Source organism: Pimephales promelas, chromosome 13 (genome assembly GCF_988280905.1).
Source record: "Pimephales promelas chromosome 13, fPimPro1.hap1.1, whole genome shotgun sequence".
In the NCBI taxonomy this organism is placed as follows: Eukaryota; Metazoa; Chordata; class Actinopteri; order Cypriniformes; family Leuciscidae; genus Pimephales; species Pimephales promelas.
The window spans coordinates 17554646-17569019 of NC_142781.1; the positions used below are offsets into that span (position 1 = coordinate 17554646).

A 14374-nucleotide genomic window follows, 5' to 3' on the forward strand; every position below is an offset into this window, starting at 1 on the left:
ACAGGTCGAGAGCTATCGTTCAAACCACATAACATTGCGATGCTGTTTGCGAATGTTCATTGGAACGATTGTTTTGGGAAATACCGATGCGTTGAACTATGCTGATAACGACGGAACTCGCGACCATAGTTGGCTAACGATGCTTTCGGGAAACGCACCCCATGCAGGCCAGTTCAGATGTTTCATGTGTTTTAGCTCAAGTATACCTGGAGCAAATAATGAAGCCATTGATTAGTTGCATCAGGTGTGCTTGAGCTAAAACACATGAAACATCTGAACTGGCCAGGTTTGTTGAGTGTCACATTTGACTGTATGTTCGAAAAATGTCTGAGTTAAAAGAATGGTCCAAAAAGTTAAGAGATTTCATCGCCCTTCACAAACAAGGCACAGGATACCAAAAGATAGCGAAGGCACTAAATGTTTTTAGAGACAATGTTGCAAGGTTAGTTTGCAAGTTCATAGTTAAAGGGACAGTGGTTACACTACCTGGACGAGGCTAAAAAAGGAAGCTATCAACCGCTGCAACCAGATTTCTGAGAAGGCAGGTCAGAAAAATCGTACGACCAAATCGTACAAATTCGACGAATGATTAAAAAGTGGCTAATTCGTAACAATTCATACTACCTCACTCGTACCAATTAGTATGATTTTGCTAAATCGTACATATTTTAATTGGCCAATTCGTATGAATTCGTACGAATTACCTACCTCTTTCCCCGCCCCTAAACCTACCCATCACGTCGGTTTAGACAAATCGTACGAATTCGTACGAGTGAGGTCATACGAATTAGTACGAATTAGCCACTTTTTAATCATTTGTCGAATTCGTACCAATTGGTCGTGAGATAGCGTAGTGACTGCAAAAGACCTGGTAACAGGCACTGAGTTTTCAGCTGCACAGTAAGGCAAATACTAAACTCATGTGGAGTCCATGCCAGAATTCCAAGACTTACACCCAAAAACACACGAAAAATCTGGTCAAATTTACTCAAAATCATAAAAATAAGCCACAGAGGTTTTGGTATTCTGTTGGAACTTTTTGGTTTCTGGTGGTATTTGAAGAAGACACTTGCAGCACACAAACCCAAGAATATTACTGAACTGGAGGCCATTGCTCATGAGGAATGGGCTAAGATTCCTCGCCTATAGTATATAAACCTTAAAAAAGTGGCTGAAGTTGAAGAAACGTATGCTATGTCGTAACTTAATGAGCTGCATGAATTACTACAAATTATGGCCATTCTTCCTTTTCACAACTTTTAATATATGTTCACAACAAAGCATAACCATTTATCTACAGACATTTTCACCTCAAATCCTCATACATAAAAATGTGGATTATTTGCTTTTTGATTTCAAAGTAATCCAAATGCTTTGCAAAAATATTTCTTTCTTTGCTTTGAGTCTTATCAGCAGCAAAACAGCAGCTCAGACTTTATGCTCAGGTTCTGTTTGTCCTGAACAGCAAGCACATTAACATTTTGTTTTAATAAAATGTAAACATGTTTAGAATGTCACAAAGGTACTGTTTCTCTTCAGTTGTATCTGAAGCCAGACACTTGGGTCTGAAACTATTTGAATGAAACCAATTTCTGCATTTAATAAGGCATATAAGATCAAATTCAGGTTATTGGAAAAGCACATCAAGTTGTAATACAGGTCTAAGTTCTGGTAAGAATAGAAGTGTGTAATATGGCTCATTCCATACTCTATAAGTTATGAGTTATGGGAGCTTCCTCAGCACTTTCTTGATAAGGGATCTGGCAACTATCGGCTGTTGGTCGCCTATATGCAAAGGTCATGTTTGAAACCATTTGTCAAGGTCTGTTTTGTAGAGGGATGTTTTGCTAGATAAGAGAGGCCAGGCACAACGCAACCCTTTTACAATATGCATGAGTTTTAAGTGGGAGCACATAGTTTCAAGAAAAATTGTTTGGGAAATGCATGTATAAATCCATATACTGATAGACCCATTTAAGATGGGTAAATCATAGCTGAACATTTTATTTCACACATGATTTGTTATGCAGTATGTCACAATCTGAGAGTTTATACTATTACAACACTGCGCTTTAACCACTGATGTTAGTTTAATTTATCTAATGGTCTGGATAAGAGTTTAATCTAATTGTCCAGAGAATATTTAGATACACCATCAAAAGAGAAACTAAGAGCTCGGTAATAGAATGGGCTTATATGATCATGTCTAATCATGAGAGACAGGCTTGTGTGTGTCACTGGTCCTCAGCTGGTGTGTGCGGTGTAAGTGGTGTCTCATGGGGGTTTGGCACTAATGCAGCCCCTACATGTGCTGCTGATTGGTGGGTTTAGGTTGGTTCAGAGCAGCCTTTCTGAACATCCTGCCTGCGCTCAGTAATGGCTGAGGTTAAAGGTCAAAGTACTGAAGACTCTGCCAAAGTACATGTTGAAATGAACACTACTCTCAGTATGCCTGAGGAGGCTCAGTCATAAGCAAGCCTTTCACTATATTTATGGTCTGAATTTATGGATAGTGTCAGGGTTATGCCTCGTTTTTGTGTTTGCTTAGGTTTGAGGTGGTTTTCCCCTGTTTATACTGTAGATAAGTTTTCTTTTTCTGTGTTAATTGTTTACTATGGTATCTCATCCTTGGGTTAATTATTGTCGGGACCTGATAGTCATTTAGTTAATTGGTTTGTTTCAGTTAATTTAAGCTGTGTGTTTATTTCAGTTATTTGTTCGTTGACATCACGTTTATAGCTTAGTTGATTCTGTTCCTGTCTACAGTGTTTTTTATTTATTTTTGTGTAAATAAAGTCTAGCATTTAGATCCTTTTCATTCATCTTTTTTTTCAACAAGCTGTGACAGATAGCACATTCCTTGTTTGATTTAAAATGAGGATAATTTTCTAATCATAAATGTACAAGGAATTTTTTGGGGTTCTGATAGACCCATGGTTAATGAAATATCTTGAAAATACTTAACATTAAAGGTTTATAGTTAATGGCCTTTTCATTTATAATAACTGATTAACACAACTGTGACCATCAAAATAAAGAAAATACAAACAAAAATACATAAAAAAATAAAAATAAAAATATAAATAAATAAATTTAAAAAAATATATATACTGTATATATACATACACACACATTTATATATATATATATATATATATATCATTTTTTATATATACTGTGTATATATTTGTAACCTTTATTTTGGTGATATATATATATATATAAACTCTAAACCTTTCATTTAAAAGATTTAAAAACATATTTTTATTTGCTTTGCTTCTCAAGAAACATTTCAGATTATCAATGTTGAAAACAGTTCTTGCTGTTTATTTATTTATTTATTTATTTATTTGAAACCATGATATAAAAAAAAAGTCAGGATTCTTTGAATAGAAAGTGAAAAGTTATTTTTATATCATTGGGGTCAATCTCAAAAGAACATGAAAGTTTAAATAATTTCTTTATGAGTTTATATATAAATTATGGCAGAAGTGATATATAAAAATAAAAAGAACAGAAGACTAAACTGCAAATTACAACATGATACAATATGATGTATAAATTACAACAAAAATAGTTTTGTACAGAACAGAACAGCTATAAGTTATTAATGGAATGTGTCATTTATGCATGCATAAAGACGATTGAAACTCATAAGAGACAGCTCAACTGTTTCAGGTGTTCAGTCTGAGCGGAGCAGTTTGAATCCCACTGAGCCCAACTGCACAGATAAAAGACACCGAGAGCGTGTGTAGCTGGAGTGACAGACAGACCAAGAGAGACTATCAGTGACAGGGTTCACTGGGGGTAATGCTGGCAACAGGGAAGGCCTAAAATAGAATAAAAGGCTGGGATAAAACAAAGGATATAGACCACAGGTACCGAAAATCAACAGAGGAAAAGAGAGCTGTGAGATGAAGCGGAATGACAGAAAGAGAAACAGACGCAGAGAATGAGAAACGGGAGGCTAGGCAGAACGAGTGTCAAATTTTCCTGATGCATGTCCAGGTTGTCAAACAGGACCCTGTCTGACAAAATGGAGATGCATCAGGGAAATTTGAAGGCTTGAAAAGGTTTGGATGTCACGGATCTCTCTGTGGGAGGAAGCGACGGCTGATTCTCATGCATTCAGTGTGCGCTTTACTTAACTCTTTTTCTATGGGACACTGCCTATTTTTCAGGCTGTTACAACTGGCTATGGGGGGCTTATGATGCTCGTTAAAATTAGAGCGACAAAAAGTTATTAGCAAAAAGAACATGATGTTATCACTCAAACACATTCCATAACTCAACTGAGGGAAATATTTTTATATAACTAATATTGGTGCTTCTCTATGCCTTCACAACCTGGCAATGGTTCAGTGCAATCTAATGCAAGAGGTGAGGACGCTGTATAATGCTGTTCAGATTTGGTGAACATGAGGAGAACAAAGAAAATCAATATCTGGGAGGACCATATCATTGACCGCTCTCAAAGTCTAACTGAGATAAAGCAGGTTCAGACTAATGTAAAAAGCAAATGCGACTTCAAAGAAAGACATGAAAGAACCACTGGTTATTTTTTAGATTCATTTAGAGCAAGGTGTGTGTGTGTGTGTGTGTGTGTGTTTAATGTCATGAGGGGAAACTCATTGGATAAAGAAATGCAAGTTGTATGCATTAATTAACCAGGTCATCACAAGTAATGATTTATTTATTTATTTTTGGATTGGTCTGTTGCAGCATACATTTGTATGAAAAAAAACAGAGAGCAAGTGCACTGATTATTAAGTACATCAAAGTAGGCTATTTCAGAGAACCACAAAATAAGTTTGTAAAATGAAGACTTATATTTCACCATCTCATCTGTCTATGGAAATATACTGGTGCTGCTTTCATGTCTTTAATGGAATAGAAATAATATACATTAAATACTTGGTACTTCATTAAGTGTATTAACGAACTTGTCCACAGTAAAATTAATTTAAATGGCAGATTATTTTATATAAATTAATTTGCAGTATTGTTGCAGTGCTCATCTTGTTGCTAGCTAATTTAAATCATGAAAATATTTGATAATATAGACTCAGTTGAGCATTATAGAATTATAGCATATGAGTAACTGAATATCACCTTTAAACTAAAATTGATTATTTTTATATTATTAAATTTATTTAATTAATATAAAAAATACATGTCATATCCATGTATTTGTGTATTTGGTGAGACCACACAGATCAGCATGTTACTTTTATTTTAAGGGAAATTAATACTTCTGAAATATTCAAACATCGCAGTGCAATACATCACTGTAACATGAAAGGTGAAGTGCCGTGATTATGAATAAGGTGGATTTGTGGATTGTGTCTTTTGAGTGTGGCCATATGCACATTGTGAATCCGTTTTTCTCTCTCAAAACCCATTCTCTTCTTTTATTCATAGCCTGCAGGAAACAAACCACAGGGAGTCTCCATGCTCACAGACACTAAGAGAAAATAATGACAAAGACAGAAGGATTGAGACAGAGAGAGGGAGAGATAGTCTGTCTTAAGGGATTTTGCTCTTATTTGCCAGTGATTTGAGAGATAAGTAACAAGCAAAGAAAATCAAAGAAGAGGGGAAAACAGAGACTAGTTGTTTGGTTTAAAAAGAAGGCGTGGAAAGCTAAATTTCTGTTATGAGAGCTGGCAGTTCAAACTGAATGCATTTATATTTGATGGAGGAAAAAAATATTTCAAAGAAAATGTCAAAATGTAATATTCACTTTAGAACACATCAAAACAGCTACACTGCTTTTCAAACTGGCATCTAGATATACACATCCAGAGCATCATGACAACTTCAAGAGTTTCCAAATATTGAAAAAAATCTAAAATAGTTTGAGTAGGTGAGTGAAGCCAATAAAATAAGTCCGTTAACTCAATTAGAAATTTTGCACATTAGTGATGGGTGCTTTCAAAACTCTACTTTGCAAAGCTTCTAATCTTGTTTTGAACCAGTGGTTAAGAGCGCGTATTAAACTGCCATCTAATTTAAGTAAACAAGGCGCTGTTACGTTATAACTGTTTCATAACGTTTCCAAATTGCATTGGTTTGCCAATAGGAGATGATCTCATTGAGCCCATGTATCACTGTCTACTGGTTTTTGTCTAACGGAAGTCTGCATCCTATAGTGAGGCTGTGTCCTTCCTAGTGCACATGTCACACATGTTCCCGCACCCAAGGTCGCAGTACAAAAATTCTATCAGAACCTAAGAACTATAAGAAAAATACTTTTTATAACAAATCTTTATATTATCTGGCTTTCTATTAATGCAATACAGTGATTGACAACACTCTGTGGTCTCCCCGTGGCTAACTGGTAGATTAGTGTTAAGTGATTAATTGACACCAAAACTAAAGATGTATGCCTTCATCTCTGAAAACATTATTTTTGTCTTACATTTCATAATGAACGAAGACAAGTGTCGACTCGTTTTCTGTCAGTATTTTAGTTTTGCGGTGACTTCAACATAATAACTGAAAAATTAAACGATTTTAATCATCTTGCTCCAAAACATGTAAATACTTAATTTTACTTAGTTCCCTTATGCAAAGTGTCACAGTCATGTTTCTTCTGTTTAGTTAATTATCATCATCTGTGTCACCTGTTTTCAGTTCGTCAGACCCTGTATTTAGTTCCCTTAAGTTCAGTCAGTCCTTGTCGGTTGTTAGATGTACTTAGAATATGTGTGTTATCCTGCCTGTCTTCCTTGTACCTGAGTTTGGAAATATTGTTAGTAAAGTTTATTGAATTTGGAAATTCGACTTCTCATCTTCTTCTGCATACCCCACCTGTGACATAACAACCAACTGCCCTAAGATGGACGATGGGGTAAATATTATCGTCCTGGCCAAAGTATCCGAGCCAAAGTTTTTTTTCTTTTGTTGCGGGCTTTGTCTGCATTACTGTCATCAGCGATCAGGATGATGAGCATTTGTGCACGTTGTTCCGGATCCGGGCAACCGTAAACCACCCTATCAACCTCCCAGACACCATCGGTCTAGGCTGGAGAGACATCGTCATCCGGTGTCTGGAGAGTGTTGTGTCCCAATCCGGAGCACACGCTCATCCTGTTGAGACCACCCTTTTAGAGGATCTTCATATTCTGGACCAGCCATTATCCAAATCCTGCCAGAGCCCTTGTCTCCTGTGTGTTCTCGTCCCGTCTGCAGCCAGAGTGTGTTCTCGTCCCGTCTGCCCAACCAGAGTGTGTCCTCATCCACTCTGCCCAGCCAGAGTCTGTTCTCATCCCGCTTGCCCAGCCAGAGTGTGTTCTCATCCCGTCTGCCCATCCAGAGTGTGTTCTCGTCCACTCTGCCCAACCAGAGTTTGTTCACGTCCTATCTGCCCAGCCAGAGTGTGTTCTCGTCCTGTCTGCCCAGCCAGAGTCTGTTCTCATCCCGTTTGCCCAGCCAGAGTCTGTTCTCATCCTGTCTGCCCAGCCAGAGTGTGTTCTCGTCCAGTATGCCAGCCAGAGTGTATTCTCGTCCCGTCTGCCCAGCCAGAGTCTGTTCTTGTCCACTCTGCCCAGCCAGAGTCTGTTCTCATCCCGTCTGCCCAGCCAGAGTCTGTTCTCATCCCGTCTGCCCAGCCAGAGTCTGTTCTCATCCCGTCTGCCCAGCCAGAGTCTGTTCTCATCCCGTCTGCCCAGCCAGAGTCTGTTCTCGTCCTGTTTGCCCAGCCAGAGTGTGTTCTCGTCCACTCTGCCCAGCCAGAGTCTGTTCTCATCCAGTATGCCAGCCAGAGTCTGTTCTCGTCCCGTTTGCCCAGCCAGAGTCTGTTCTCATCCCGTCTGCCCAGCCAGAGTCTGTTCTCATCCTGTCTGCCCAGCCAGAGTGTGTTCTCGTCCAGTATGCCCAGCCAGAGTCTGTTCTTGTCCACTCTGCCCAGCCAGAGTCTGTTCTCGTCCCGTTTGCCCAGCCAGAGTCTGTTCTCGTCCTGTTTGCCCAGCCAGAGTGTGTTCTCGTCCACTCTGCCCAGCCAGAGTGTTTTCTTGTCCCGTTTGCCCAGCCAGAGCCTGTTCTCGTCCTCTTTGCCCATCCAGAGTGTGTTCTCGTCCAGTCTGCCCAGTCAGAGACTGAGTTCCCACTCAGCCTCCCTCCCCCACCTCCTTCCATCTGCCACTTCTCTGATCTTCCGACTCTGCCTGTCTGCCCCATCATCTTATCTCCTTCTGCGAGGTGGAGTTACCGTGGGTCTGCCAGCCTGTAGCTACAGTTTGGTTGGTGGATCCCCTGTCTCCCCTTCCAACCTCCGTGACCAGAACTCCACCTCAGCCCAACAGTCCATTCACGTCCTCTTGGCTCCTACCTCCTTCAGTTCCACCGTGGCCCATCAGGGCACCAGTTCCGCCAGGATCCCTCGTCCCCCCGGATCCACCTTGGTCACTCGTCCACCTTCCCTCACCTCTGGACTGCGCTCCTCTGGTTTCACCTCGTCCCTTCGTCCCCCCGGCCCAGTTGGACTCCTCACTCCCTTCAGTTCCCCTTTGGTCCTCACTCCCTAAGCCTTCACCACACCCTTCTGTGTCCCCGCCTGCACCTCAGTTGCCTGAGCCGGCAGCCCCGCCATGTTCCGCTGGATCTTCGGCGTCGCCTGGGCTCATAGGCTCTCTGGCTCCACCCTGGTCTCTTCTACCTCCTGCTCCAAACCCCGTCAGTCGGTGCCCTGGAGCCATCAGCCCCGTCTCCTCCATGGCTCCTCCCTCCGTCACCTCTGCCCTGGTCCTCCACATCTTTTGTCCTCCTTTGTGTCCCTTCCCTCCACCTTTGGTCCATCTACGGCACGAGGTCGCGCCTACCAGGAGGGGGATGCAATGTCAGTCATGTTCATCTGTTCTGTTTATTTATCTGTCACATGTCTTCCTTGTTCAGTTTTCCCGCTCCTCATTCATCTTCAGTAGTCTCACCTGTTTAGTTAATCATCATCATCTGTGTCACCTGTTTTCAGTTCATCAGACCGTATATTTAGTTCCCTTCAGTCAGTCCTTGTCGGTTGTTAGATGTACTCGGAGTATGTGTGTTATCCTGCCTGTCTTCCTTGTACCTGAGTTTGGAATTATTGTAAGTAAAGTTTATTGAATTTGGAAATTCTCATCTTTCTCTGCATACACCACCTGTGACACAAAGCATGCTGGGAACAAAAATACCCTGCTAATAGCTATGTGCGATGCTACATCAACAGCACAAAAAGTATTCACATATACTAATGCAAATGGAAAAGAAACTTGTCATACAATTTTAAATGGATTGCACACGATTAAATTAGATTTGAGAATGTGTTGCGTTATTTATTTGGAGTACATAGAGCATGCAGCAAATTTAAATGAATTAAAACATTGCAGTATGAACATCTGTTTCTTTATCCATGTCCTGATTCACATGCTAGGTTGTTTTTGTCACCTATAGGACAGTAGGTCAAGTGTCATTTTTAAGAAATTCAAACCTTATTGTTGGACCTGAGCAGGCTGTGCTGAGAAACAGTAAAAGCAGACAGGCTGTTGCACACGGCTGTCACCGTGTATGAGGGTGATCACAATAACAATGTCACTGGGAGTCACTGAGGCTAGAAGTAATAAAGGAGCGAGCCTATTTCTCTCCTTTTCCCTGTTTGCCTTTTAGGTCAGGAAGGGAGAGGAAGGATAGATTCAGTCTTGTCCATTGGTGTACACACACTGAAATGAGCAGCAGGACACCCTTAAAAAATCTAATGGGGTCTTTTTATACAGCACTGCACACTCTTGAATTAGAAAGATGTTTGTGTGTGTATTTTTCACCCTGTTAGGAACATCGGTGCCTGCTGTGAAAAAAGGCTACAAAGCTTACTTTATTACCAGAGCTCCCGCCTGAAAAATCTAACAACCTCCTCAAGTACAGTCAAAATGCATACAAAATAGCCTCTTTATATCATACGAAAGAAATAATTCACAGAGGAAGCAATTGCTTATGAGCCAACCTTTTCAAACTTTTCCTTTGAAACTTTTCAAACTCCCCTGCTACCAGCAGCAGAAAGGAATGAAACTTGGACTTTGCACACTTATTTCATAGTTATTTCAACAACATACAAACATTTAGCAAGACAAAATCAATATATGTGTGAAACATCAACCAAAATATCATCTTAAAATGAATATAAAGAATATCCTATATAGCTTTGTGGTTCAAACCAGAGAGGCAATGATATGGAGAGGCAGACCAGAGGGATGCAAATTGGTCTCCTTGAGACAGTCATTGACGCTGGAGGCCTAGATTCAGTGGTGGAGGAAGAAGTTCTACTAAATGTTTCACATCTACCACTGGAGTGATTTTTGGACTGCTTTACACTCTAATCTCTATGTATTGATTACCCCAAACAGTGGAAGTACCTTATTGAAGCAGTGCAAAGGATATTTCTGAGTCTCGACAGTGAGAAGTGTTCCACTCAAATTCAGTCACTAAGAACCAAAATGCTTAAAAAAATATATTTTTTCAATTTGTTAGCGAAATAAGGTATGTGGTAAACAAGTTGACGATCCTTAGATATTTTATTCTACAATGATAAGACTGATAAAAATGTTTGGGGTGTATGTGTGTGTAGTTTACATTGTAAAAAAGAAAATTCATTCAAGTTTTGTCAAATTGTGTTTACCAGAGCTTATTTCACCAATAAACTCTATAAACTCTAGAAGTATTTAATACATAAAATAATTAATAACACAAATGAAAAATAAAAGAATGTTAAAAAAACAACATAAGAATCCGTAACTTTCTAGCAACAGAACTTAATACAAGAACCATAAATAAAAATAAACCAAATGAGAAGAGTATATACGATAAAGAATACGAATTCTACTTTCTCACAGGAAACATCCTTAACGAGTAACTAAACACTAAACCAACTTTTTTAGTTAATGATCTGTAAGAATGGATCTTTATTTAATACCAGTCATTGATTCGAGTAACTTTAACATTTGTGTATAGACGAATCCGGCGAAACTACCGGAAGTAAGCGGGGCGCCATTACTGAGCTGTTGCTGGGTAGCGTTGCGCCATTGCCTTCTATTGTTTTAGTTGCAACTTGCGTCCACTGGAATAAACAGCCCGCGATTTACGACTGTCACTAACGTTACAACGTTATTCCTTGTATAATGTCGAGTGGGTAAACAGTTTCCGTTATAAATTGTTTCAATGGTGGCAGTAAAATTTCAATTTTGAAGAGAAAACACTGTGAATACCCCAGGTCGACTGCCCCTGTCTGGTGCCGTACGGTTTACAGATTTCCTGGGCGAGTACAAGACGTGGACATTCGCGTATAATAACAATTATTTAATGACATAAGTAAAAAAAATATAATAAATATGTGATATAGTGATCAGCAAAATCTCCTCTCTTGCTATTTTTTCTATTCAATTAACATGCTATGGTCATTAAATGGCTTTCCTGAGCTAAATGTAACGTTATGTGACATAATTGTTTTCCTGCTGTTATATTGACCTCTTTCCATGGTTTAAAAACACTAATTGGTCGATATTATGTATACTTTCTAGCTGTAACGTTACCTTACCCTTGCCTGTTGCAATGTGAAAATGAGATAAATAATGGACACAAATGAAAAACATAAATTTGTTTATTTGATTTCATTCATTTATTTATTTATTGTTGCCAAATGGACAGATCTTTTTATAGTTTCCTTGTTAGCAAACGTTAGCCTAGCTAGCTTGCCAAGCTATTTTCATAAATAACGTTAATCTGTAAGATCGTTTGTACCTTCATCTGTGACTGGAGGCCACTGTCTAACATCATCAACCCAACAAGTCATTCCGCCTGGCTGTAGCTGTCATCGAGGGTGCTTTTGCGTTATCACCGAGGTTTGTTTACATACCGGTGCACATATCTATGCTGGTGTAACAGCTCAGTAATGGCGTCGCCACAAGATGGCAGCCTACACAGAACGCTCGTCGGATTCGTCTATAAAGTGTTTTATTTCTACAATATATGGTGTAAAAACGTTTTAGTGCTGCCCTCTTCAGGTTGAACGGTGGCTACTGCAGTTGAATTTTTCTATTGGATGTTCCGCACTTCGTGACTTACGCAGGTTTCAGCTCACCACGCGAGCTACGCCCTTGGCAGTAAAAAAAACAGCTTGTTTCATCAAAACCACTGTAGCGAGTCAGGAGTTGGAATTGCGAGTATTGAAAACGATCAGGATGAGTGTTTTAGCATCTATTTCGTCCCCTCTATCTCCGCTGGGGTCCGCCCACTTTTTCAGCATTTTTCAAATATTGCCAGTGGGTGGAGTCAGGCTCTGACCAGGGGTTTAGTTACCCTTTAAAATGAACTCACATCCACATTTTGTTCATTGATTCAGGGTTGTATAGAATCATTTTCCGCACACTATATGATTTTCATTTTCACATATATACGGATACATGTATGAGATAACGCACAAGAGTGTGTCAGTGTGTACCTTATCCACTTCTGATCATTGAAAATGACACAGAGACCAGTTGTCTGTTGTTAGTATACACTTCCCCATTCTGGTCACACTCACAGCTTGATAGATTTGCTGACATGCTTCCTGTAATCGGTTTATCCAAAGCCATGTTTTCTTTACTTAAACATGGATTGACACTTTCAGCTCAGAGGGTTTGACGTATTGATTTTTGATAAAACAGTAATCAACTGCCAATGCTTTTTTATTTATAAATAATTTTCTTAATGTCTACATGAGATCGACAAGGAAGTTGCTTTTCATCAAACCTGTTATTTCCCAATCAGGGGTTATTACGAAAAAAATTGCAAAAACTTGCATTGTAAAAACCTGGAAGGGCGTCTAACACTTACAGCATTTATTGTGACCTTTGGAGCTGTCAATGTTATTTAATGGCACAATGAGAACTGATAGTGACTTCTCTGTGTGCATGTCCTGACTTTAAATACATCCGCTCACTGTGAGGAAAAAAAAAATTACAGGATCTACAGGATCTGCATATTTTAGCTTGCCTTGAACTTTTCTCTTTTGGCAACATTAAAAATGAAAGTTCGCTTTTAATGAGCGCCAGAGAAAACTTTGACCTTCATCAAGTCAAATGCTCACTTGAGAGACATCATACCCTCCCATGAATATTCATCATACCAGCACAAAAACAGTTCATTATTCACTTGTTTGTGAGCTGTACCAGAATCAGCTCCCCTTTGAGTCAGAAATATTTCATTAATTTTACTGTTGTTTTGTATAGAAGCACAAAAAGCTGAATTTTCAGCATCATTACCCCAGTCTTCAGTGTTGAATGACCCTTCAGAAATCATTCTAATATGATGATTTGCTGCCAAACAAACATTGATTATTATTATTTTCAGTGTTAAAACAGTTTTTTGGAAACCATGATTTTTTTTTTCCAGGATTATTTGATTAAAGTTCTAAAGAACAGCATGTATTCGCAAGTATTCTTGTCGCTTGATAAACTTGAGGTTTACTTGAGGTTTGAGGTTCACTCTAGTTCCTTGAACTTTTTTAACAATGTCTTTACTAACTTCTTTTGGGCTGGCAGATGCGATTACCGAGCAGTCAATAAAGGAGTGAGACAGCTCTCACTCCTCACAGATATCTTAATTTGTGTTTTATGGGTTGGAACATGAGGGTGAGTTATTACTGACAGAATTTTCATTTTTGGCTGAACTAACCCTTAAATGCATCACTGTAGCTGAATAACAAGTGAGACATTATTCAAAATATCATCCTTTATATTCAACAGATGGGAAATGACATGAGAGTCAGTAAATGATGACAGAAATTTTCCCTTTTCCATTTTACTATTCCTTTAAAAATCTAACTGGCATTTTGAATCATCTTTGGACACTGAAAAATGTTTCTCTAGACCTTTGTGAGAAATAATGCCAGTAAACCAACAAGCAATTTTAGTCATCAAACAGAAATTAAACCTGTCTACTTGATCCTAGTCACAAACACAATGCATTTCTAAAGAGACAGACAGCCATTACAGCCAAATCAAATCATTAAAATTTAATCTGGGGAGGGCACATCTAAATTCACAAGACATAGTTGTTGACTTTAATAATTCATTATGCTAATTTTCTTGTATTTTAGCAAATATACATTCTCTCAGCAACAAGACACGGGTAGATTTTCTCCAGCATATATGCTTGGCACACAGTTCAAGTGGGAATAGAGATGTTTTCTCCCCAGAGTGCCTCATGAACTTCACATTTCACACGTCAGAAAGACAGAGCGTTGAGCCTCAGGGTCCTGTCTGTCACCGCCGATGTGACACGGCCTGTCTCATAAAACCATTGCCCCCTTTTCCACTCAATTCTTCCTCCTGACAGAACAAAACCTGACAGGACCAGCCAGCTG

General features: G+C 39.2%; 1 protein-coding gene across 5 annotated transcripts in view; it reads right to left on the reverse strand.

Annotated features, from left to right (window-relative positions):
* The window catches only part of LOC120493659 (low density lipoprotein receptor adapter protein 1-B), a 40188-nt gene that overhangs the window by 24751 nt on the left and 1063 nt on the right, over nucleotides 1-14374 (reverse strand). The window lies entirely within an intron of this gene.